This window comes from Adiantum capillus-veneris, chromosome 16 (genome assembly GCF_014529385.1).
Source record: "Adiantum capillus-veneris isolate H3 chromosome 16, ASM1452938v2, whole genome shotgun sequence".
NCBI lineage: Eukaryota > Viridiplantae > Streptophyta > Polypodiopsida > Polypodiales > Pteridaceae > Adiantum > Adiantum capillus-veneris.
The window spans coordinates 48,546,971-48,571,259 of record NC_140946.1 but is presented as its reverse complement, the minus strand read 5'-3'; the positions used below and the strand labels follow the sequence as shown (position 1 = coordinate 48,571,259).

General features: G+C 47.5%; 1 protein-coding gene across 3 annotated transcripts in view; it reads left to right on the top strand.

Annotated features, from left to right (window-relative positions):
* Positions 1-24,289, top strand: part of LOC147438998 (UDP-Glycosyltransferase superfamily protein) — a 198,556-nt gene that overhangs the window by 77,607 nt on the left and 96,660 nt on the right. The window lies entirely within an intron of this gene.

Sequence of the window (24,289 nt, the reverse complement as noted above, 5' to 3'; positions counted from 1 at the left end):
CACCCTCCATTCCGATCGAGGGGGGGAGTATATGTCTCATGAATTTAATGCATTTCTGGCTAGTCGTGGGATAAAACACCAATGTACAGTGCCTTATACACCTCAGCAAAATGGTGTTGCTGAGAGGTAAAACTGGTCACTGTGACGGAAATGGCACGATGTATGGTCAAAAGTCAAGCTTTGCCGCATTCTTTTTGGCTTGAGGCCATCATGTGTGCCACTTATGTACTTAACAGGTGTCTTACGAAAGCTTTGCAGTCTATTACTCCATATGAAGCATGGCATGATAGAAAGCCTTCTAATGTGCACATGTGTGTTTTTGGCTGTTTGGCATATGCTTTGGTGCCACAAGTGCAGCGCTGAAAATTGGATGATAAGGCTGTCAAATGTATTTTTGTTGGTTATAGTCCTGAAAGCAAAGGTTACAGGTTGTATCATCTGCAAACAAAACGTATTCTGGTTTCTCGGGATGTAGTGTTTGTGGAAGATTCTGTTCAGCCCTTGCTGTCATGTACTAGAGACAGTAATGTAAGTTCACAGGACATTTATGACAGTTTGTTGCCTCTTTTCAGTGGTGGAAATACGAATGTAAGTTCCAATGAGGCAAATGTACAGCCTATGGGGGTTTCTGAAAATGTTTTAGATCAGCCTATTACTCATGCAGATGTACATGATGTACTTGATGAGGAAAGGGCTGAAAATGAGCAGGCTAGAGGTATGCCAAAATGGCTGGTGCAGACTTTGCGTGACGGTAAATTGGATGCACCTTTGTCTAGTCGTACTCATTCAGGCTCTCGCCATGCATCTTATGCATCAGATTGTTATGCTTTGCCTGTGTCTAGCTTACATGATGTTGAGGAGCCTCTGTCTTTTGATGAAGCACAGAATTCAGAAAATTGGATGGCTGCCATGCAATCAAAATATGATGCACTTATAGAAAATGACACATGGACTTTATGTGATTTGCCTTCTGGCAAAAAGGCCATTGGTACAAAGTGGGTTTACAAGTTGAAACGCAAGCTGGATGGTGAGATCGATCGCCATAAGGCTCGACTTGTTGCAAAGGGTTATGCACAACAAAAAGGCATTGATTATGAAGAGACTTTTGCTTCCACTTGTCGTATGACGATTGTGCATTTTCTATGTGCATTGGCAGCTCATGTTGGTTGGGATGTACATCAATCAGACATTGTTACTGCTTTCTTGAATGGTGATATATTTGAGGAAGTTTATGTAACGCAGCCTCGCGGTTGTGTCATAAAAGGACAAGAAGACAAAGTGTGCAAATGTAACAAGGCTTTGTATGGGTTGAAGCAATCTCCTCTTGCTTGGTATAAGCTGACACTCATTTGGTTAAACAAGGCTTTCGTAACAGTCCAACAGAAAGCACATTGTATGTAAAGCGTGAGGGTGATGTACTTCTCATTGTGGTTCTTTATGTTGATGACTTGCTGATCACTGGACCAAATGAGAGACATATTTCTGAATTTAAGGCTGATTTGAATGCTACTTTCAAGATGAAAGATTTGGGGCTGTTGCATCATTACTTGGGTATACAGTTTAAGCAGTGTGATGGTGGTATTGCCTTGTGTCAGAAAAGTTACATAGAGACATTGCTATGTAAGTTTGGACTTGAGGATTGCAAACCTATTGCCACTCCCATGGAAACAGGTTTGAAGTTAAGTCTACATGATGCTGGCGATCCTGCTGATGTCACTCTTTACCAAACTGCTGTTGGCTGCCTCATTTATGTATGCAACACGAGGCCATATATTCAGTTTGCAGTCTCACAGGTCAGCAGATTTATGCATAGCGCAAGGTATAAGCATTGGCAGGTTGTCAAGAGGATTTTCCGCTACCTTAGTGGAACTTTACATCTTGGCTTGTTTTATCCCAAGGGGGGATCATTGCCGCCAAACTTACATGCTTTTTCGGACTTAGATTGGGCTGGTTGTTTTGACACGCGAGTGTCCACAAGTGGTTTTTGTTTCATGCTTGGAAGCTCATGTATATCATGGTTGAGCAAGAAGCAACCTACTGTGGCCACTTCGAGTTGTGAGGCTGAGTACAGGGCAGTCTTCACAGCTACGGTTGAGTGTGTATGGCTCAGACGCCTTATGGCTGATTTGGGTGTTGGACAAGACACTGCCAACACTATCTACACTGACAGTCAGAGCGCATTGGCAGTTGCGAGGAACCCAGTTTTTCATCCTCGCACAAAGCACATTGAGGTGCATTACCACTATGTCAGGGAGAGGCTCTTAGCAGGAGAGATCAGCTTGGCTTATGTGCCAACACAGGACAACCTTGCAGATCTTTTCACAAAGGCATTGTCTCGTGAGAAGCTTGAAGCTTTCCGCAAAGCTTTGGGCTTACTCCCCTTTGTGGACTGATCCTTTCCTCAGAGCCTGGCACTTCCCTTTACTCATGTGCCAGCTCTCGTTCACCGCATCACTCTAGGGGGGATTTGTTACCATATACATGTGGTAGTGATGTGTGTGAACACACTAGGACCGCCGGGGCATTTTTTCCCTCTTTAGGAGGTTTTTTCCCCCGTGCATTGTATATAACTCTATGGCTATCTATCTTTCCATTGCACAGTAAGTAACACACTCTCTATTGTGTGCCTTGAGCTTCCTTCGTCTTCTCCAAGCTGTGTGTGTTTCTCTGCAACCCTAATTCCAACAAAGAAAGGGAAGACGAAGGCAGGATTGGTTCTAGATTTTATGGGGGCGAGCCCAAACAAGATAGATGAGAGTACGGAGCTTTGTGGAGCGTGGGGCAACGTACGCGATCAGGAAGTCCTTGTCTTCTTTGATGGAGGAGCCAAGGCCAATTTCATCTCTCTAGAATCGGTGGCTTGACTTGGAATAACGGCTGAAGAAATGGGAGGACCGATGGAGGCGGTTTAGTGGCACCAGGGAGAGATGTCGCCATTACACCTGTCATGGGCAAAATTTGGTTGCATTGTCAGGGGTATCTAGGGCACAAGGACTTCTACATCATGCCTCTGAAGAGGTGTGACGTCCTATTAGGGATCCCTTGGTACCACAAGAACCACGTCGTGGTCGACTATTGAGCATAAAAGGCCACATTAAAGAATGAAAAAGGCAAAGAAAGCACTATTGATGTAAAATTAAAGGGCAAGTCCGTCCCACTTGTATCCGCTTCGGCTGTTTCCAAATTAATGAAATCTAATCTTTTTGTTTGCTTGATCATGTGAATGAACTCATTGAGAGTAAGAAGTCAAATTTTTCAGACTTAGCAGAAGAATGACAACAAATTTTGCAAGTTCAAGCCGACTCTATGTAGCATGTTTTTTTGTGAGTTGCAAACTCTCTAAAACTCGATTTCCAGCTTGTAATACCCATCCATCTATAGGGGTCTTTGCATTTGTGATGTGCAGTGGTTTGGGTAATGCTTATATACTTGACTTTTAGTGGAAATTAACAAAATACAGGGTTGATATGCTGTTTTGCACCTATCTCCATTTTCAACGTGCACTTTATGAAGCTCAAGGGAATGGTGCAGAACTTTATGAAGCTCAAGGGGCTGATGCAACACAAAATTCTGCATCAGCCCGATTTATTTTCCCCGTGATTGCTTGTCGTAAAGTTGTCAAGTTGAGGTTCTATTTTCTGCTTTGTTTTTAGGGTTTGATAGTATGAATTGAAACAAGATAGGGGGAGGTTCCATGGTGGTATACTGGCCATTAGATTTCCTCTTTGAGTGGCATGGAGTCGTCAGGTGACAGCTGGTTCGCTGATTCTATGAGGGGATTGCTGGGACTTGATGGTGCTTATCCAATTCATCCTCTACTTTGGTAGCTCTCCGACGTAGTAGTTTGTTGTAGGTACAAAAAAAAAGAAAAAAAAAAACCCGATTTAAGTCTTTCTTATCTGATGGTGGTAAAGTTGAAGATTTATGAACTTGATGCGTGCTTGCTGCTGCTGCCCGCACCCCCCTTTCGCCATCGCTGCCTTCCCCCCTGCCCTCGCGCTGCACCCTCGCCCTCTCCTCCTCGCGTTGCCCACCCTTCCCGCTGCCTACGCGCCCAGCCCGCCCGCTGCCACTCTCGCTACCCAGCCCCCTTCAGCCCCCCCACCCTCGCGCCGTTGCCCCTCACGCTATCCCTGCTGCTGCCTTCTGCCAAACCAGCCCGCAGCCAACTGCCCGCCGTCCATCTCTGCCCGTCCATCCCTCGTTGTCCGCCCCGCGCCTGCACTTTGCTTTTAGCCCTCTCCCTCTCCCTTCTTGCTTGACGGGCTTCGCCAGCACCATCGACGTGCTCGGTCCAGCAGGAGTCTCCCCTTTCCTCGATGCTCCTTCGCTTCTTCTCCACAGCTGTAGACACAGATGGAGGCTCATTCTCCACCGTAGAGGAACTCCAATGAAGCCCCCTCGCCCGACCCCGTTGAGCCCACCGTTCAACTTGCTCTCACCGACAGAGCAAGCGAGCCTAGCCGCAGAGGTAGAACGCCTGCAGGCAACTTTTGTCATCCGCAAGATTCTCGGCACCAGACCTAACAGAGGAGAGCTGATCTTCTCCAGGCCCGCCTTCTCGCAGAGGTGAGCAAGATCTTGGACGTTCAGTTCCTCGGACGAGGCTACTATGAGATCGAGTTTGAGACCTCCGAGATGGCGTCCAAGGTCATATCCATGCGTCCCTTGACCATCTGAGCAGTTCGAGCCCACTTTCGACAGTGGAGACACGGTTTTGACCCAGCTTCAGATGTTCTAGTAGAGGAGGTAGACCTGCCCATCTCCGTCTGCTTTCCTGGTTTGAGGAGGGAGTACCTACCACTTTTGTCCAGGATAGGCTGAGCGATTGGGACTGTCCTGGAGACACCTCGCACGGCAGCCTTAGTAGCTGCCAAGGCGATCGGCATTCCGTCGGTACGCGTTTTGGTTAGGGACACCCACCCTCTCTCGAAGGTCATCTTACTTTCTCGGGTGAGTGGGGGTTGGTTCCGACAGAGCGTGGAGTATTCGGGCCTCCCGAACCAGTGTTTCATTTGTCGACAGAGATGGGCCATCTCGCGAAGGCCGGTCCACGGAGGAGACCCCGACCTACACCAAAGGCCCAACCCCAGCCCCCAAAGGTTGGTCAACAACAGCTGGCAAAGCCACAGAGTACACAGGCAGAGCCACCCTCCGAGCCTGGGACTCAAGCAGAGTAGGGTTGGCAGCAGGTTCGTGGTCGACGTCGGCAGGGGCCACCGCGCCAGCCTGGCACTGAGAGTGGTCCTCAGGCTCCTACCCTGCAGCAGTGGGTTCCTACGGGGAACCAATTTGACCCTCTTCAGTAGGACGCGGTCCTTGCTCCAGCCTCCATCTCAGCCTCACCCTCGATAGCCCCCCCGAGTTCCCCCCTTCTTCCGCTTTCCCCCCTCCCCCTTCTCCCTCTGCCTCTACACCTCACCCTCCTTCCTCTGCCGATCCCCCTCGCCCTCCCTCGCCCCCTTCTCCCCCTGCTCCCCCACCTCCTCACGCTCCAGTCCCACAGCCGTCCCGGGGGGGCAGGGCCCTCTTCAGCTTCTAGGAGTTCTCTTGGTAGTGCCTTTGCCACGAGTCATTTGGCGAGAGAGGGACAACCTTTCTTGCGACCTCCTCTTCAGGTGCAGATGTCTCCTTTTGCAGCAGTTCCTCGTGGTCTGATGAGCTTCGACATTCATCGTCGTTGGGATTTCTTTGCCTACGACTCTACGCGGTTTCTCGGCGACCCCTCACCAGACCTTGAGGCAGCCTGCTTCAGAGTTCATGTACTATTCCTTGCAGCTAGGGGGATAGAGGCCTTGGACTCAGGGGTTGGCTTCTCTTTTCCCCTCTGCGGCAGGGACCACGCTGAGTGGACTTTAGACTCAGTGTTGGAGTGGCTCTAGACACAAGCCCTAGAGTTCTCTCATCACATGGGAGACTTAGGAGTTACAACTTGCTTTAGACTCTCTGACCATTGGCCAAGTTTGTTGTGACACCTCCAGACGCAGCAGGATGTAGACACATTGTGGTTCACTTTTTTGCTGACACGCAGAGCCCGCCATGCTATGTACACATACATGAGGACTCTTGGACAGAGGAGGTTGCTTTACGCACGGCTCGGTCTACTTGGGCTTGGGCTGGACACTCTTTGCAGTCATGTCTATCTCGAGGACGCTCCGATGCGGATTACTCCCCATCCAAGCCGGCCTCGAAGCTATCACGGTTAGCTGCTACGGAAGCATCAGTTCGTACTCGCTTCCCATGAGGATCGTCTCATGGAATGTACAGGGACTAGGTGGGCCCCAATTTCAGCGTCAGAGGGGCCAATTGCGTCAAGAGCTTCAACGATGCCTCGTGGGAGGAGAGATTGACCTTCTTATGCTAGAGGAACATCACCTGTGTGAGAGCCGGATCAGACGTTGTGGTCAGCTTTTGTGTGGATGTTATGAGACTTTTTGGTCAGCTGCTTTTGGACCTGGAGGCATCCAGGGTGGGGTATGTATGACTATTGCGGATTCTTTGCAGCAGACCATTGTGGGTGGAGGGATTATCGTGCCAGGCAGGGCTAAGTGGATCACTATGCAGGTTCAGGGTTGTCTTGTGGGCTTCCTGAACATCTATGCGCCCAATGTGGTGAGTGCACGTGCAGAGTTTTGGTCTCAGATTGTTGAGTCTCTGCTGCAGACAGAGCAATGGTGCATAGGGGGTGACTTCAACATGTTGGAGGAACCCTGAGACGGGATTGGTGGTAGCCATACTACCGTGCATGGAGTTGAGCTGGCAGCTTGGGAGAGGTTTTGTATGACTTTGCGGGTTACAGATGTGTGGCAGCATTCTAGTTTTGTGAGGCCCCCAGACAGCCCGGCCTTCTCTCGTTCGGACCGCAGAGTAGGAGGCGTGAATCTATCTCGGATAGATCGCTTCTACACTAGTGACCACTTCTATGACTTGGGTGGGTCAGTTGGCATTCTGGCAGGGACTTCCTTTTCGGACCATGCTCCAGTGATCCTTACAGTGACTGATAGACAGAGGAGGGGGAGCACGATGCTCCGCATCCCAGAGAGGGTCTTGCTAGACTCGGCGCTTAGAGAGCGAGTGGAGGCTCTTTGGACAGAGAGCTTAGACATGCAGGACTCTCCTGATGACAGAGTGGCCTCAGGACTTGCTCAGCTTAGTCGACTCTTTCTCCAGGAGTCTTCAGCTCGCCTGGCTGTAGCGAGAGAGGAGGAGCAGAGTCTCCGACGGGGCGTTGCTTCCTTGCAGAGGATGCAGGAGCAGCATCCAGACAGTCCTTGGTTGGAGGAGCACTTACAGCAGGCTCGCCAGGAGCTCGTCAGCACAGAGGAGAGGCTCCATGAGTTTGCCTTCCATCGACAGACATCTCAATGGACCCAGGTGGGTGACAGAGTGATAGGCGCTTTGTTTGAGGCAGTGGGACCTAGGCATTCGCATGCCAAGGTCAGTCAGTTGAGGAGGCCCGACGGGTCAGTTGCTGCCGAGCCAGAGACATGCGTGCAATTGCCACTGATTTCTACCGTGATCTACTGCTTGCAGAGCCTCAGTCAGAGCGTCAGGATGCATGCAGAGAGCAGGTGTGGGCACAGATGCCTTGTCTTGTGACTGAGGAGATGCGCCAGAGGCTTGAGCTGCCTCTTCAGTTAGAGGAGCCGCACACGGCTCTTAGCGCAGTCCTCCGTGGTAGCTGTCCATATGAGGATGGCTTGACTCCCAGTCTTTTCTTGGAGTACTGGGACTTGCTTGGCTCAGATCTGTGTAGTGCTTTCCAGTACATCCTGCACACATGAGAGATGCCTGACAGCATGAGTGAGGGCCTGATCTACCTCATCCCCAAGGAGGGTGGCTCCTTGCATGAGATTCGACAGTGGCGCCCCATCACCATCCTCAACTCAGCCTAGAAAATTCTTGCCAAGGCTCTGAGTTTGAGGATTCAGCCACTTTTAGAGAGCATTATAAATGGGACTCAGATAGGTTTTGTCAAGGAGCGTAGTATCCTTGACAACATCTTTACTTTTTGGGAGGCTTCTGTCCTACCACGGCTCCGTGGTGAGGATCTGGTGATTCTTCTTCTCGATTTTGAGAAGGCATACGACAGAGTTGACTGGGACTTTCTGGAGCGCACTCTACGCAGGATGGGCTTCTCATATGCTTGGATGAGAGGGGTGTCAGCTTTATACAGATGGGCACACGGTCCGGTACTTTTGTAGGAGGTAGAAGTGATCGTTTCATGCTCACACGTTCAGTCAGACAGGGATGCCCTCTTGCCCCCTTCCTCTTTCTGTTCTATGCTAAGGCGATGAGCAGGTTTTTTGTTTCACAGCAGGCTGGTTTACGTGGCTTAGCACTTCCTATTCGGGGGGATGAGCTACTGGACGCTGAGTTTGCAGACGACTCAGCCTTGTACTTGGATGGCCAGGAGGCCAACCTTCACAACTGTGAGCAGGCTCTTGAGACTTTCTGTTGTGCATCTGGCGCATTGATCAACTGGAGAAAGACAGTGGCTTTCTCGGTTGGTAGTGCTTCTATGCCCGATTGGATGCAAGGTGAGGGTTTCAGGTGGATTCCCCCATGGACTGCAGTTCGGTACTTGGTTGTCAGGTTGGTTTGGACTTGTCTCCCGAGCAGCAGATTGCTCCCCTCCTCCTGTCTATCAGGAGGAAGTTGCTACATTGGAGCTCCGCACGTCTTTCTCTGGCAGGCAGAGTTGTAGTGGCCAACCAGGTGTTGTTGGCTACTATGTGGTACATCACTTCTTGCTGGATCTTCTCGAGTTCTTGTATCAGCCAGGTAGAGAGGTTGATGAGGAACTTCCTTTGGTTAGGGCATGACACTCAGATAGTCTGGGCCAAAGTGGCATGGCAGGTCATCACTCTTCCTTGTTCTCAGGGAGGGCTAGGGGTCATAGACCCAACACAGCAAAGCAGAGCCCTTCTTGGGAAGTTCATCGTCAGGACTTCCTCCAAGTGAGGAGCCCTGGAAGGAGTCCTTGCTTCAACGGCTTAGTGCTAGGGTGCCTCAGGTGGGAGGCCCCTGGCGACCCTCGACTAGATGGATTTTCACGGAGATGCGCAGAGTTGGCTTGAGCAGGAGACTCGAGGACCCTTTCGCTGTGAGTTTGCTCCAATCTTGGGAGCAATTGCGGCGAGGCCTGGAGCAGCGTCAGCCCACGTGCACGGAGGAGCGCCTGAGACAGCCCCTTGTTTGGAACCCCATGGTTAGCACTCAGAGAGGCCACTTGGTTGGTAGTCGGCCTCATGTATTTTGGGGTCCCATGGCAGAGGGTCCAGCACGCTCTCTAGGTGACTGGTTATAGTTTTCAGGCTTGTTAGAGGAGCTCGAGGGCTTTCAGCTACAGGGCATGAGAGGGGGTACAGAGCATGTGTCAGGACCATAGTAACAGGGAATGGCCGTTTTCAGGTCTCCGTTCCCCGTTCCCATTCTAAGTTCCCGTTCCGAATCCCTGTTCCGTGTTTCAAACGTGAGTACTTGTAACAGGGAATGGCATTTTGTGGCAGTTTCCGTTGCGCGTTCCCCGTTCCGGTTTCCCGTTCCTGGTAACTATGGTCAGGACATCTTAGAGGCAATACCAGCTGAGTGGCTCACACCTCTTGAGTCAGCAGCACCCAGATCGATCGGAGCCTTCACGCGACTGGAGGTTCTCATCTCAGTTCGGGCTTGCTCATAGACTATACCCTCCCTGTTTTTCGAGCTACAAGGTGAGGGACGCTTACACCGAGTTGTAGTAGAGGCCCCACAGGTGGCAGTGTGCTGTTTTCAGAGGATCCGAGTGGTGGGCATCTGTGGGAGGACTTGTGTCAGAGATCCCGACCTAGCAGCTCTTGAGTCTGGCCACTGGAGACTGTGGGCTTGGGAGAGCTGTCCACTGGCACGAGTACAATGGGATCCTGGAGAGTGGCTCTGGAGGGAACCTTTCTCCTCTGCAGACCACCCAGGTGTCCCTTTCTTTCAGTACACTGTTCGACTGGGACGTCACAAACTGGCAACACAGAGAGGCTCGTCCTACTGCAGCAGCTCATTGGGGAGGAGGGTCTCACAGCTGAGTTCTTGGCAGCCTTTTGGGAGAGGTTGTGGGACTCCAGACAGCGGAGACGAGTCACTTTGTTCCAGTGGCTGGTTGCACACAGAGCTATAGCAGTTGGGAGCTAACTTGTACATAGTGGTCTCTCGCCCGCATGGGCAGCTTGTGACCATCTTGTGGAGAGTCGGCGTCACTGTCTTTGGGATTGTCCTTTGGCACAACAGGTGTGGCTTCGTGTTTTTCGGCTGATGCCAGCTCCGCCCACAACTCGGCAGTACACTTGGGGGGCAACTGCTTGGTCCACTCTCACGGGCCCAGCACTTCAGTTTGAGCTATCTTCCACCTTCAGGATGATAGTGATGGAGGGGGGTCGACCTACACTCCAGCTTGCCACAGAGCTTACTCCATAGGAATGGTGCAGTGAAGTGAGAGAGAGGAGTGTTGGAAGCTCATCAGTGGCTTGACACTCTTGGTTCATTTGGCGGGCTCGCTGCTTCTGCATGTTCGAGGCTCGCCCTGTACCACCAGCAGAGACTTCGCAATCTTTGGCTAGAGCTGATCCATACTCAGAGGATAGCTAGAGAGACTTCAGGGCAGCTCCGGTCGCATGCGGTAAAGAGGCTTTCCTTCGACTTTGGCGTCCTGGGCCTTTTTTCACCATGGTCCAGGGTGTACTCAGATGGCATTACCGTCCACCTGTGTGGCTTTTCCCTCCTGCCATTTCTTGATTTAGCCTCATTGTACATATGCTGTTTTTTCATTGGGAGAGTCTCCCCATCATGATTGTTGTAGCCCTCTCTTGTAGAGGTGGTTGTAGCCCCATGGATAGTTTCATTAACTAATAGCAGAATCTTTTTCTCGGAAAATAAATAAATAAAAATATACCAAAAGGGGTGCCAATATTTGGGGCCACTCTCTCTCTCTCTCTCTCTCTCTCTCTCTCTCTGTGTGTGTGTGTGTGTGTGTGTAACAGACTTGGACACTCCAAGTCGAGAATCTACTACGACACCATAAATAATCACTTCAAAACAGTTCACAGTTCACAATTGATTTCACACTGGCTCGCGGAGTTCTGTGCTTAGAGATATTGGCCCCAAAGACTAGCGCCCCTTTCGGTATTTCTTTTTGTATTAATCCGCAACTCAAAGTACAAGCGAGTAGTCAGGCGCTTACTCTCAGACTCTACGTCTAGATGCTCTGAGAAGTGAGTGGCCAAGCCACTAATTCATAGATCTTACAAGGTATGCTAAATGCAGAGCCCCAAAAGCTGAAAATCAAAAGCTTGGTAAAATAAAGCATGTACAATCTTTCTCTCTCAAGCCTTACTTGGCAAGATAAAGCAAGCTTTTAAATGTTAAAGCTCTCTCTCTCTGTGTGTGTGTGTGTGTGTGTGTGTGTGCTATTGGCCAGTTACGCACATCTTCTCACCAGTTGCGGATTGAGACTGGGAGATACAGCGGAGTACCAATAGAGGACAGGACATGCCCCTTGTGTAACATGGAACCTGAGACAAAGCTACACGATACATGCCGCTGCCCCGTCTACTACGAGATACGAGGCCGCTTCCATTGCTTGTTCAGAGAGGGTTTTGGACCACTCTCAAGAGTCACGGGATACGAAGATCAGAGATGTCTGGGTTTGTTCTTGCCGAGCTGCGCAGACATAGAGATAGCCTGATGAATGGCGAGGCTAGCCAGTCTCAAAGACGGATCACAGACTTCTTCAGAGCAGACACGGGACAGCCGCAAGAGCCACTCCCACAGCAGAGCCCCCCCTCGTCTCACACCAGAGGCACACTGATTGACCGAGCGATTGAACTGGGGAAATCCAGGCGCCCGCGACTGTGAAGAACTACATAGCATCGACGGAGGCTACGACAGAAAATTCGGAGCACGCTGGCCAGGCATGCACGACGCCCGGTCAGACTATTAACCATGGAGGAAATTGATGAGATTCGCCAACGACCGATGCTAGATCTCTTGTGATTTAGCTATCCCAACAAGCCGCCCATTTTTGTGCTTAGTTTTTGCTTGACTCACATCGACCAACTTAGGACCCCATAGTATATATCTTTGTTTTGTACTGTTGTTAGGTTATTTTGTTACTCTGACTTTGTATGAGATCCACCACTTTGTAACTTTCGGGTCTCATAGGTCATTATGGCCTTTTGAAGACGTTAATATAACATTTCATTTCTCTCTCTATCTCCTTGCATCAAATAAAGCAAGGCCAAAAAGCTGCGTCAGTTGCCGTAAATCCTGCTGGCGTCTGTAGAGCCTGTCACGTGGCGTTTTCCGCATATTGCGCCGCAATTTTGGGGCAGCCAGTCACATCAGCAATTCAACGCATTTTCCGGGGTTGCTGCCAGTAGATGCCATTTTCTAGGGCTGCCCATGCGGGGACTGTCCATGCCTAGGGGTAATGTGTGTGTACATAGGCCACGTCACCAGTTTGTGACATACCCCCCTCTTGAAAGCATTGTAATCGGCCTCGATTACGCCTGAAAAACAGACAGAAGCCATAAACTTGTCTTAGTAGACATTGACTGTTAGTACTGACGCACTAGGAACATACATCTAGCACAAGTACCAATCGACAGTCACATCACACGACATAACAGGACATCACTTGACATCACAGGACAAATCACATTCAACATTCATTTGGATCTCAGACCATGATTTATCGGCAATGCAATTAGCAATCACATCTAGATCCACTTAAGACCTCATAGATGCCCGATTGACTAATCCCTATTGCAACCATGTCTATCGAGATCATTCAGACCAAAATGCTGTAGTCATTTTGTCTATCAGTCCCCACGCTTAAACAAGTCAAGAACAAATCAGTTTCATATTATCCGGAATTCCATTTCATAAAGTCATACAGTAGATACTGTCAGCTCTCAGTATCCCTGAAGCTCAAAGAGACATCACTGACTCTAGTATTCAAAAAAATCGAGGCATCTATTGACAAAGGAGCGGAGTAACTCCCCTCTTGTGCAAACCCATTGCACCAAATCTCTGGCCAAGCTGAATTTGGGGTACCATTTGGAGTAGACTATGGTAAACCAAAAGCTTCAAGGTAAAGTTTCACAATCTGAGGAGAATTTGCGAGGTCCTCCCACTTCGCATCCAATGCAGTATAAATCTTGAATTTAACCAAGAACCGCCTTATCACTTTACCCTTAATCTTTCTGTCTTTATGTGCCAATATCTGTCGGGAATAATGATCTCCTCGTTTTCTTCCACTTCGGATTGCTCATCAGGCTCCCCATCTTCGGGCACATCACCTTTAAAAGGCTTCAAGAGACTCACATGAAAAGCATTGTGAATCCTCCAAGTGTCGGGCAGCTTCAGTCTAAAGGAGACATCATTTATCTTTCGGAGATTTTGAAAGGTCCGTAATATTGCATACTAAGCTTTGGAAAAAGCCTCTCCTTTCCCTTTCTCTTTCTCAGGCGTGCCTTCTCAAAACGTAAGAGCACCCAATAGTTCTCTTTCAATTTCAAATCGCGACGATGGCGATCTGTTGCCTTTTTTTTTTCTTTCTTGAGAGTTTTGCAAAGCCTCGCGGACCTTGGCAAAAGTCGTGTCCAAGTCACGCGTGTACTCATCGGCTTCAAAATGCTTAGGAAGGGTGGAAGCTTCGTAGCACCTTCAATAATCTCAAATGGCGCCTTCCCTGTCGAAGAGTGTATCGTATTATTGTAGGCAAATTCTACCAAAGGTAAATACTTTTCCCATTGAGTCTTCTGATCCGAGATGTAAGACTTCAATAAACCAAGTACCACTGATTTGGCAATCTTAGATTGCCCGTCAGTCTGCGGGTGGAACGATGACGAGAACTGCAACCGCGTGCCAATGTTCTCCCAAATAGCCTTTCAAAACAAACTCGTGAATCTGGGGTCCCTGTTGGAGACAATCGTCTCAGGCATGCCATGTAATCTGAAGATCCGGGCCACAAACAGTCTTGCTAAGTGATCCGGCTTGACTGTTTTCTTCACTTGAATGAAATGAGCTTGCTTGCTAAATCTTTCAATAACAATCAAGATACCATCGTGACCACTCTGTGTTCTCGGGAGATCAAAAATGAAATCCATTGCAATACTTTCCCAGGGGCATGTGGGTATGGGCAAAGGCTGTAACAATCCCTGTGCTTTATGCCTATCAAACTTGACCTTCTGGCATACCAAGCAACTGCGCACAAACTCGTCCACATCCTTCTTGAGTCTCGGCCAAAAGAAGTATCTCTCTACCCCTTTCAAGGTGATAGCAATGCCGCGGTGACCTGTAAAAGGTGGAGAGTGGCATTCGGTCATAACCTTTTCCCTCAATGGGTGTGTAACGCACAACATGGTTTTCCTCATCAAGTAGCCATCCCGAATGGAATATCCCACTATTGTCTCCCCACCCCGTATTCGTGTGAATATGTCTGCAGAATCTGTATCCGTGGCATACAGATCGACCATATCCTTGAAGCTCCTATAATGTATCGCGGAAATAGCCAAAACCAACGGCTTCTGAGACAAAGCATCTCCCACCAAATTCTTCTGTCCTTGCACATGGACAATCTGGAAGTAAAACTGTGACAAGATGTTTGCCCATCGCATCTGCTTTTCCGATAGCTGCTTCTGTGACAAGAAGTAGCGTAAACTCTGATGGTCTGTGAAGACAGTAAAATCCGCTCCGAGTAGGTAATGCCTCCACTGAGTAAGAGCATGGATAACCGCCAAAAGCTGTTTCTCATAAATCTGTGCTGTCAATTCCGGCCAGAAGTAGTGTAAACTCTGATGGTCTGTAAAGACAGTAAAATCCGCTCCAAGTAGGTAATGCCTCCACTGAGTAAGAGCATGGATAACCGCCAAAAGCTGTTTCTCATAAATCTGTGCTGTCAATTCCGGCCTTGAGAACCATCGGCTCTCGTAGGCAATGACATGGCGTTCTTGCATTGAGACTGCACCCAAACTACGACCACAAGCATCACAATATACTTCAAATGACTTCTGCAAGTCCGACAAAGTCAAAACTGGTCCCATAGTCAATTTCTCTTTCAATATCTGAAAGCCAGTCACCTCTGTGGGTCCCCATAAGAAAGGGACCCCTTTCTGTGTCAAGATATGCAAAGGGGAAGCAACCTCTGTAAACTTCCCAATGAACCGCCTGTAGTACGAACACAATCCGAAGAAGCTTCTAACTTCATGGACATTCTTCAAATTAGGCCAATCACGGATAGTCTCTATCTTGGCCGGATCCATCTACACTCTTGTTGCTGACACAATGTGTCCCAAAAGTGTATCTCTGGTAGGAAAAATTCACTTTTCTTCGTAGTAATCACTAACTTGTGATCTCGTAATGCCTGAAAGACCTGAAGCAAATGGTCTCTATGTTTTGCCTCATCCTTGGAGAAAACAATGATGTTGTCAAAGAAAGTGCCAACAAATGGTCTGTACTCTCGAAAAATCCTGTCCATCATCCGGTTAAATGTCGCAGGAGCATTGGTTAAGCTAAAAGGCATCACCAAAAACTTAAATAACCCAAACGTCATCCGAAAGGTTGTCTTGTAGACATCTCTTGGCGTGATTCGGATCTGATGATATCCACTTTTCAAGTCGATCCTGCTAAAGCACGAGGATCCCTGAAGTCGGTCAAGTATATCATCGATTCTAGGAATCGGAAATATATTCTTGATGGTGATTTTTTTGAGAGCTCTATAATCGATGCGCATTCTCCAAGATCCGTCTTTCTTCAAAATCAACAACACAGGAGAGCAATACGGTGAAGTACTAGGCTGGACAAGACCCTTTTAAGAGGTCTTTTATTTGGTTCATAATTTCTTCATTCTGGGCTCGGCTCACACGGTAGGGTGGCCGGTTCGGTGGTGTGCTTCCAGGTATCAGATGAATGGTATGATCTTCAGGACGAGCGGGTGGCAACTCGCGTGGCAGGCCCTTTGAGAAGCAATCGGTGTGAGCGTGGAGAAAATCTTGGCGTTCTTTATTGCTAGTCGACCACTGCGTTGTTCTTGTGGTACCAGGGAATTCCCAAGAGGACATCACAACCTTCCAAAGGCATTATATAGAAGTCCTCATGCCCCAAATACCCCTGACAATGCAACCGAAGTTTGCCAATGACAGGTGTAATGTGTACGTCGCTGCCGGGTGTCGCTAAAACTGCCTTTGCAAGTGGCCCCATCCTATCGGGAGGGATCTCGAGCCGTGCCGCCAGTTCCAGTGAAATGAAGTTGGCCTTGACTCCTCCATCAAAGTAGATCTGGCTTCTTGGTCTTTTACTTTGCCCCACGCTCGGCATAGTTCTGTATTCTCGTCCATCATGCTGGGATCAATACCCACGCAATCTGGAACCAGTCCTGCTTTCATCTTGCCTTTTCTTCCACGATCCTTAGTTGCTTTCGAACTCTCAGACCTTTCGTCGTCCTTGTCGTTCTGTTCTTTCTGTGCCTTTTTAGGGCACTTTGCGGAGATATGTCCAGTTTCCCCGCATCCAAAGCACTTCCCCTCCTTGATGTAGCGAGCCCTCTCTTGAGGAGTAGGTTTGGGTCGTGCATCCTTTTCTTTCTTTTCCGGATTGCTCTTCCTCTTTCTACTTTGATTTGTTGAAGTCTATTCGGCTCTTTGTGTCATGATTTCATGGGGTAGGTCAAACTGCCCGAGTGAATGGCAAAACCCCGTTTCGCATGACTCATCAACTCCTAAATGGAAGCTGACTTTTGTTCTAGGCAGTGATCTTGGATCTCTGTAGGAAGACCCAAGGTAAACCACTCAATCTGTTCCTTGAACGAGATCTTCTTAAATGAAGAGGCGGGTAGAAGAGAGCTCTAGAATCTCTCGCAATAACCGTCCACTGTGTCCTTCTTGGTCATCCGAAGATGGTTCCAAGCAGTTCGTATGTTGCGTTCATACTCTCGAGTCAGCCAAGAAGAAATAAAAAGACTTTTGAATTTCAATCATTAACTGGCGTTGTCTTGTTTAAGAGAAGCATGGACCACCAAGTTCGAGCATCCCCCTTAAAGTAAGAGGCAGCCCTCCGAATCTTAGAGTGCTCTCAGTAACGCCCTCCTGAGAAAGCTATGTCAAACTGCTGTATAAAAGACAAAGCCTTCGAAGCATCTCTTTAACCAGAAAACGTGGCAAATTTAATTGATTGTCCACCTTCCTTAAACTCTCGGACTTTCTTGCTTTTATCTTCCAGAAAGTCATACTGGTTGGCTTTATAAAAATTCTTCTTCTTTGCATAAAAACTGCTATCATCAGAGTCCGAACTACTTGAAGACGAGTCCTCTGTAGAACTGTCAACCACGGGGTGAGATTTAGGCTTCTTTGCCTTTTTTCTTGCCCTTTCCGAAGCTTTTTGCGTCGCTTTTTGCCTTTTCTGTCTTCTTCGCTCGAGTCAGAGGAGCTAGAAGAAATGCCAGAAGAAGAAGAAGAAGAAGAAGTGGGTACTCCTTCAAATCGACCACACTTCTTCTGCTTTCTTGCCGATTCAAATGTAGACTGACGACCCAAATAATCCGGGAAGGCAGCGCTTTTCTTCTACTTTTTGTCGTGCTTTTTTAGCTTTGTTTTGCACGTCAAAAAGCTGAGCAATTTGTGCATCAACCACCTCTTCTAATTCTTGCTCTGTGTACATATTGGGAGTAGGAGGTTTCTTGAGAGCCGGTTTGAGGGGTAGCTCTGTGGTCTGCCGCCACTGTGAGTGCACCTCATCGAAAGAGGTCTCGCTCATATATTTTGCAAATTTTGGGTCCTTCGTAAAATTAAGCATCATCTTTGTTTCATCGCCAATCAATTGTCGACGCTCCATCTCTTCGATCTCCGCCTGAGTAGGCCGAGGCGGGCCGTACTTCTCGCGTGAATCTTCGTTGTGATCTCTTCCTTCATCTCCGGATGCAGAGGAAGTCGACTGATCTCTGCCTAAAGCTTAAGTGCCGCGTAAAAAAAAGATCGGATTTCGCGTAGGAGAGAAATCGGCCGTGGTCTGATACCACTGTAACAGACTTGGACACCCCAAGTGGAGAATCTACCGCGACACCACAAATAATTACTTCAAAACAGTTCACAGTTCACAATTGATTCGACATTGGCCCGGCGGAGTTCTGTGCCTAGAGATATTGGCCCCAAAGACTGGTGCCCCTTTCGGTATTTCTTTTTGTATTAATCTGCAACTCAAAGTACAAGCGAGTAGTCAGGCGCTCACTCTCAGACTCTGCGTCCAGATGCACTGAGAAGTGAGTGGCCAAACCACTAATTTATAGATCTTACAAGGGATGCTAAAAGCAGAGCCCCAAAAGTTGAAAATCAAAAGCTTGGTAAAATAAAGCATGTACAATGTTTCACTCTCTCAAGCCTTACTTGGCTGTGACTCTCTCTCTCTCTCTCTCTCTCTCTCTCTCTCTCTCTCTCTCTCTCTCTATCAGCATATATAGTTATGTCACCATACACTGACAATGTTTGCCTTGCATGCTGTTTCACAGTGCCAACTGGGCTTCAACGTGTCATGGTTGCACAACTCTCACACATTATTATGTAGGGCACATCAGCATCAATGATAATGTTACAAACTTGGACACCCCAAGTCTAGATTCTGTCGCGACACAACAGAGATTCACTTCGAAACAATTCACAATTCAAGAGTCGACATGGCCCGGCGTAGTTCCGTGCCAAGAGAGATTGGCCCCAAAGACTGGCGCCCCTATCTGTATTCCTACTATATTAATCTTTGAGCAAAGTACAACTCCCGCGGGTGCTTGCTCTCAAGCTCTCAGACTCTGCGTCCAGATGCGCTGAGAAGTGAGCTCGCTTGGGTCAGTTATAAACATTACAAGGGGTGCTAAAAGCAGAGCCCCAGAAGAAAGTAATCTCAAAAGCAATTCAATCCCAAAAGTTGCCAGTAAAAACAGCAGCACCAATAGCGGAAATTTCTGTACAGGCTGCCATGTCAGCACTGGCAGCGAAAAAAGCGGGCATCCGTATTGTGCCATGTCAGCATGTACCATATGCTTCTACGTCAGCAGGTCAGCGCAGTAAACAGACGTTTGTACAGTGCCACGTCCGCAATTTCGTACGCTGCCATGTCAACATGTCGTGTTTCGAGGGTCATGCCACGTCATCAGTTTGTGACATAACCCCCTCTTGAAAGAATTGTAATTGCTCTCGATTACGCCTGCTAAACAGACAGAGGCTATAAACCGTTTCAATAGACACTGACTCTAAGTACCGATGCACTAGACAGGACACATTTAGCACTTGTATAAAGACGACAGTCACATCACAGGAGATCACACGACATCATAGGACATCACATGACATCACATGACAAATCAATCACAGAAAAATTCATTCCAAATCTTAGACCATGACTGCCAGCTACGTATTTAGTAACCGTATCTAGATCCATCCCGGACCTTAGTGATGCCGGATTAACTAATCCTTATTGCGATCATGTCTATAGAGATTTACGAGACCAGAATGCTACAGTCATTTCGTCTTTCAGCTCCTGCACTCAAACAAGTTACATGAGAGAGTACACATCATTCATATTCAATTTTCGGGAAGTCCGTTTCATAAAGTCATACAACACAATACTGTCAGCCCAGCAGTATCCCTGAAACCCAAAGGGGACATCAACGACCTTATTCAATCGAGGTAATCTGTTGACAATGGAGCGGAGTGACTCCCCTCTTGTGCAATACCTCTGCACTAGATTCAACCTTGTTGATCTGTGAGATCTATCGGAGTAGACGATGCTAAACCAAATGCTTCAAGGTAAAGTTCCAAAATCTGAGGAGTATTTGCTAGGTGGTCCTCCTCCATCTTCACATCTAATGCTAGATAGTTCTTGATTTTAACCAAGAACTGACAAATCACTTTACCTTTCATCTTTCTTTCCTTGTGTGCCAAAATCTGTTCAGGAACGAGTATCTACTTGCTCTCTTCCACTTGGGGTTGCTCATCAGGCTCCCCATCAACTGGTACATCTTTAAAAAGTTTCAAGAGACTCATATGGAATGCACTGTGAATCTTTCAAGTATCGGGCAACTTGAGTCGAAAGGAGACATCATTTATCTTTTCTTTAATTTGGAAAGGGCCATAATACCTCATGCAAAGCTTTGGAAAAAGCCGTTCCTTGCCTTTCCATTTCCTTAGGCGTGGCTTCTCAAAACGTAAGAGCACCCAATTGTCTTCCTTTAGTTTCAAATCTTGTCGATGTCGATCTGCTGCCTTCTTATGTCGTTCTTGAGACTTCTCTAAAGCCTCGTGGACCTTGGCAAAAGCAGTGTCCAAGCCCCTCGTATCGGTCGGCTTCAAAAATCTTGTCTTTAGTGTTGAGAAAGGGTGGAACCTTCTGAGCACCTTCAATTATCTCGAATGGCGCCTTCCCCGTCGAAGAGTAAACCGTGTTGTTATAGGAAAATTTCACCAAAGGCAAATTTATTTCCCATTGAGTCTTCTGATGAGAGATGTAAGACTTTAATAAATCCAGAACAACTGAATTTGCAATTTCAAATTGCCCATCTGTCTGCGGGTGGAATGATGACGAGAACTGCAACCACGTGCCAATGTTCTCCCGAATAGCCCTCCAAAACAAACTCGTGAATCGGGGATCTTTGTCGGAGACTATTGTCTCAAGCTAGCCATGTAATCAAAGTATGTGTGCAATGAACAGTCTCGCTAAATGGTCCGGCTTGACTGTTTTCGTCACTGGAAGGAAGTGAGCTTGCTTGCTAAATCTATGAATGATAGTCCAAATGCCATCGTACCCACTCTATGTCTGCGGAAGATCAAAGATGAAATCCATTGCAATACTTTCCCAGGGGCGGGTGGGAATGGGTAAAGGTTGTAGTAATCCCTGTGCCTTATGTCCGTCAAACTTGACCTTCTGGCATATTAAACAATTGCGAACAAAGTCGTCCACATCCTTCTTGAGTCTCGGTCAAAAGAAATAACACTCCACTCCCTTCAAGATGGTGTCAATGCCGTGGTGACTCGTAAAAGGTGGACAATGGCACTCAATCAAAACCTTTTCCCTCAACGATTGTGAACACACAACATTGTTTTCTTCATCAAGTAGCCATCCCGTATGGAATACCCTGGCACTATCTCCCCATGCTGTATCCGAGTAAACACATCGGAAAAAACGGATTGGTGGCGTATTGGTCAACTATATCCTCGAAGTTTCTATGATGATGGATCGCGGAAGTAGTCAAGACGAGGGGCTTCCGAGACAATGCATCTGCCACTAAGTTTTTTTGTCCTTGAACATGGACATTGTGGAAGTGAAACTGTGACAAGATATTAGCCCACCGCATCTGTTTTTCTGAAAGCTGCTTCTGTGACAAGAAGTAGCGTAAACTCTGATGATCAGTAAAGATCGTGAAATCGGCTCCGAGTAGATAATGTCGCCATTGAGTAAGAGCATGGATCACTGCCAATAGCTCTTTCTCATAAATCTATGCTATCAATTCTGGCCTTGAAAACATTCTGCTTTCATAAGCAATCACATGGCCGTCTTGCATCAAGACCACTCCCAGACTACGACCACAAGCATCACAATAAACTTTTGCAAGTCTGGCAAAGCCAACACTGGTCCAGTAGTCAGTTTTTCCTTAAGCGTCTGAAAAGCGGTTACCTCTGTCAGTCCCCATGAGAAAGGGACTCCCTTCTGAGTCAATAAGTGCAAAGGTGAAGCTACCTCTGCAAACTTTCGAATGAACCGCCAGTAATAAGAACACAAGCCCAAAAAGATTCTAACTTCATGAACGTTCTTCAAGTCTGGCCAATCGTGGATAGTCTCAATTTTGGCCGGGTCCATCTGTACTCCTGCTGCTGAGACAATGTTTCACAAGAAGTGTATGTCCGGCAAGAAAAACTCGCTCTTTTTGGCATTGATGACTAATCTGTGATCACGCAATGCCTAAAAGACCTGCAACATATGGTGTCGATGCTCTGCTTCATCCTTGGAGGAAACAATAATATCATCAAAGAAAGTGACCACAAAAGATCGATGCTCTCGAAAAATCCTATCCATTATTTGGTTTAAAGTTGTTGGAGCATTCTCGGAGCTATTCTGATCTGATTATATCCGCGTTTCAAATCAATCCTACTGAAGCAAGAGGATTCCTGAAGTCTGTCAAGAATATCATCGATCCTGGGAATCGGAAATTTGTTCTTGATAGTGATTTTATTGAGAGCTCTATAATCAATGCACATCCTCCAAGATCTGTCTTTCTTTAGTACCAATAAAATCAAAGAACAGTAGGATGAAGTACTAGGCTGAATGAGACCCTTTTCAAGAAGGTCTTTCACTTGGTTCATGATTTCTTCATTCTGGGCTCGGCTAACTCGGTAAGGTGGCTGGTTCGGTGGTGTGGTTCCAGGAATCAGATCAATAGTATGGTCCTCAGGATGAGATGGGGGTAACTCGCCTGGCAGGCCTTCTAAGAAACAATCAGCATGTGTGTGTAGAAATTCTTGTTGTTCTTTGTCTAGTTCATACACGTTCGTTCGTTGTTCATCATTCAATTCTTTCAAATAGATCGAGTAAACAAAAAGGATTGGATTTCATTAATTTTGAAATGGTCGAAGCCGATACAATAGGGATGGACTCCCCCTTCAATTTTACATGAAGTACAATTTTCAGTCCTTCTCATTTGTCAAAGTCGCTTTCTTGGCCCGATAGTCGACCACGGCGTTGTTCTTATGGTACCAAGGGATTCCTAGGAGGATGTCACACCCTTCCAAAGGCATGATGTAAAAGTCCTCGTGCCCTAAATACCCCCGACAATGCAAACGAAGTTTGCCAATGACAAGCGTAATGGCTACATCCCGTCCGGGCGTTGCTAGAACCGCCTCCGCCAGTGGCCCATCCTGTCGAGCGTAATCTCGAGCTACGCTGCATATTCAGGTGAAATGAAGTTGGCCTTGGCTCCTCCATCAAAAAAGATAAGGGTTTCCTGATCTTTGACTTTGCCCCATGCGTGGAAAAGTTATGTACTTTCATCCATCTGGCTTGGGTCGGTTCCCATGCAATCTGGTACCAGTCTTGCTTTCATCTTGCCTTTTTTGCCACGTTCCTCCACTACTCTAGAACTCTCGGGCGTGTGTTCAGTTTGTCCTCGTTGTGCCTTTTTGAGGCACTTTGTGAAGATGTGTCCTTGTTCCCCGCAGCCAAAACACCTCCCCTCTTTGAGATAGTTATCTCTCTCTCTCTAATAGTCAATCGGGGTCGTGTATCTTTCTTTCCTTGGGGATTCTTTTTCTTTCTATTTTCAGTGGTCGAGTCTGTCTTGTCCAGTGAGTCAAAATTTCATCAGTGGGGTAGGTCAAATTCCTCTAATGTATTGAGAATCCCCGTTTCGCATGTCCATTAGTTGTTATATAGACTCAGACTTTTGTTCAAGGCAGTAATCTCGGGTCTTTGTAGGGAGTCCGCAACAAAACCGCTCAATCTGTTCTTTAAAAGTGACCTTCTTAAACGAAGAGGTCAGTAGAAAAGAATCCCAAAACCTCTCGCAATATGTGTCCAAAGAATCACCCTTGGTCATCCGAAGATGGTTCTTTTTCTTGTTCTTTTCAAAGCTTTTCTTTTTGCTTCGCTTCTTGCCCTTTCTGTCCTCCTCACACGAGTTGGAAGAGGAAGAGCTAGAAGAACTGTCGGAAGAAGAACTGGGTAGTCCTTCAAAACGAACACGCTTCTTCTGCTTTCTTACAGATGCAAAAGAAGATTGATGGCCCAAGTAACCGGAGTAGTTAGTCCCCTTCTTGCGCTTCTTCCATGGCCTCTTCGTGTCCACAAGCTGATTGATCTGAGTCTGGACCACATCTTGAAGTTCTTCTTCAGTAAACATCCTCGGAGTAGGAGGTTTCTTGATTGCCGGTTTGATTGGTGATTCGGTGGCTTTCTGCATTTGAGTATGCACTTCAGCCCCCATCAACTGCTGGGTCAAAAATTTTGCAAATTGGGGATCTTGAGCAAACTGAAGCATCTGTTTTGTGCATTCGTTAACCTGTTGTCGATGTTGTATCTCCAAGAGTTCATACTGTGTGGGCCGGGGGGCCCGTACTCATCTTCTGCTAAGTCGCTTGAATTTTCCGTGTTGCCTCCTCCTGCCTCAACGGTTGCAGAAGAGGTCGATTGATTCTTTTCAGAATCCATAGGTGTCGCGAGAAAAGGGATCGGATTTCCCGGTAGAAGAGAAATCGGCCGTGCTCTGATACTATGGTAACAAACTTGG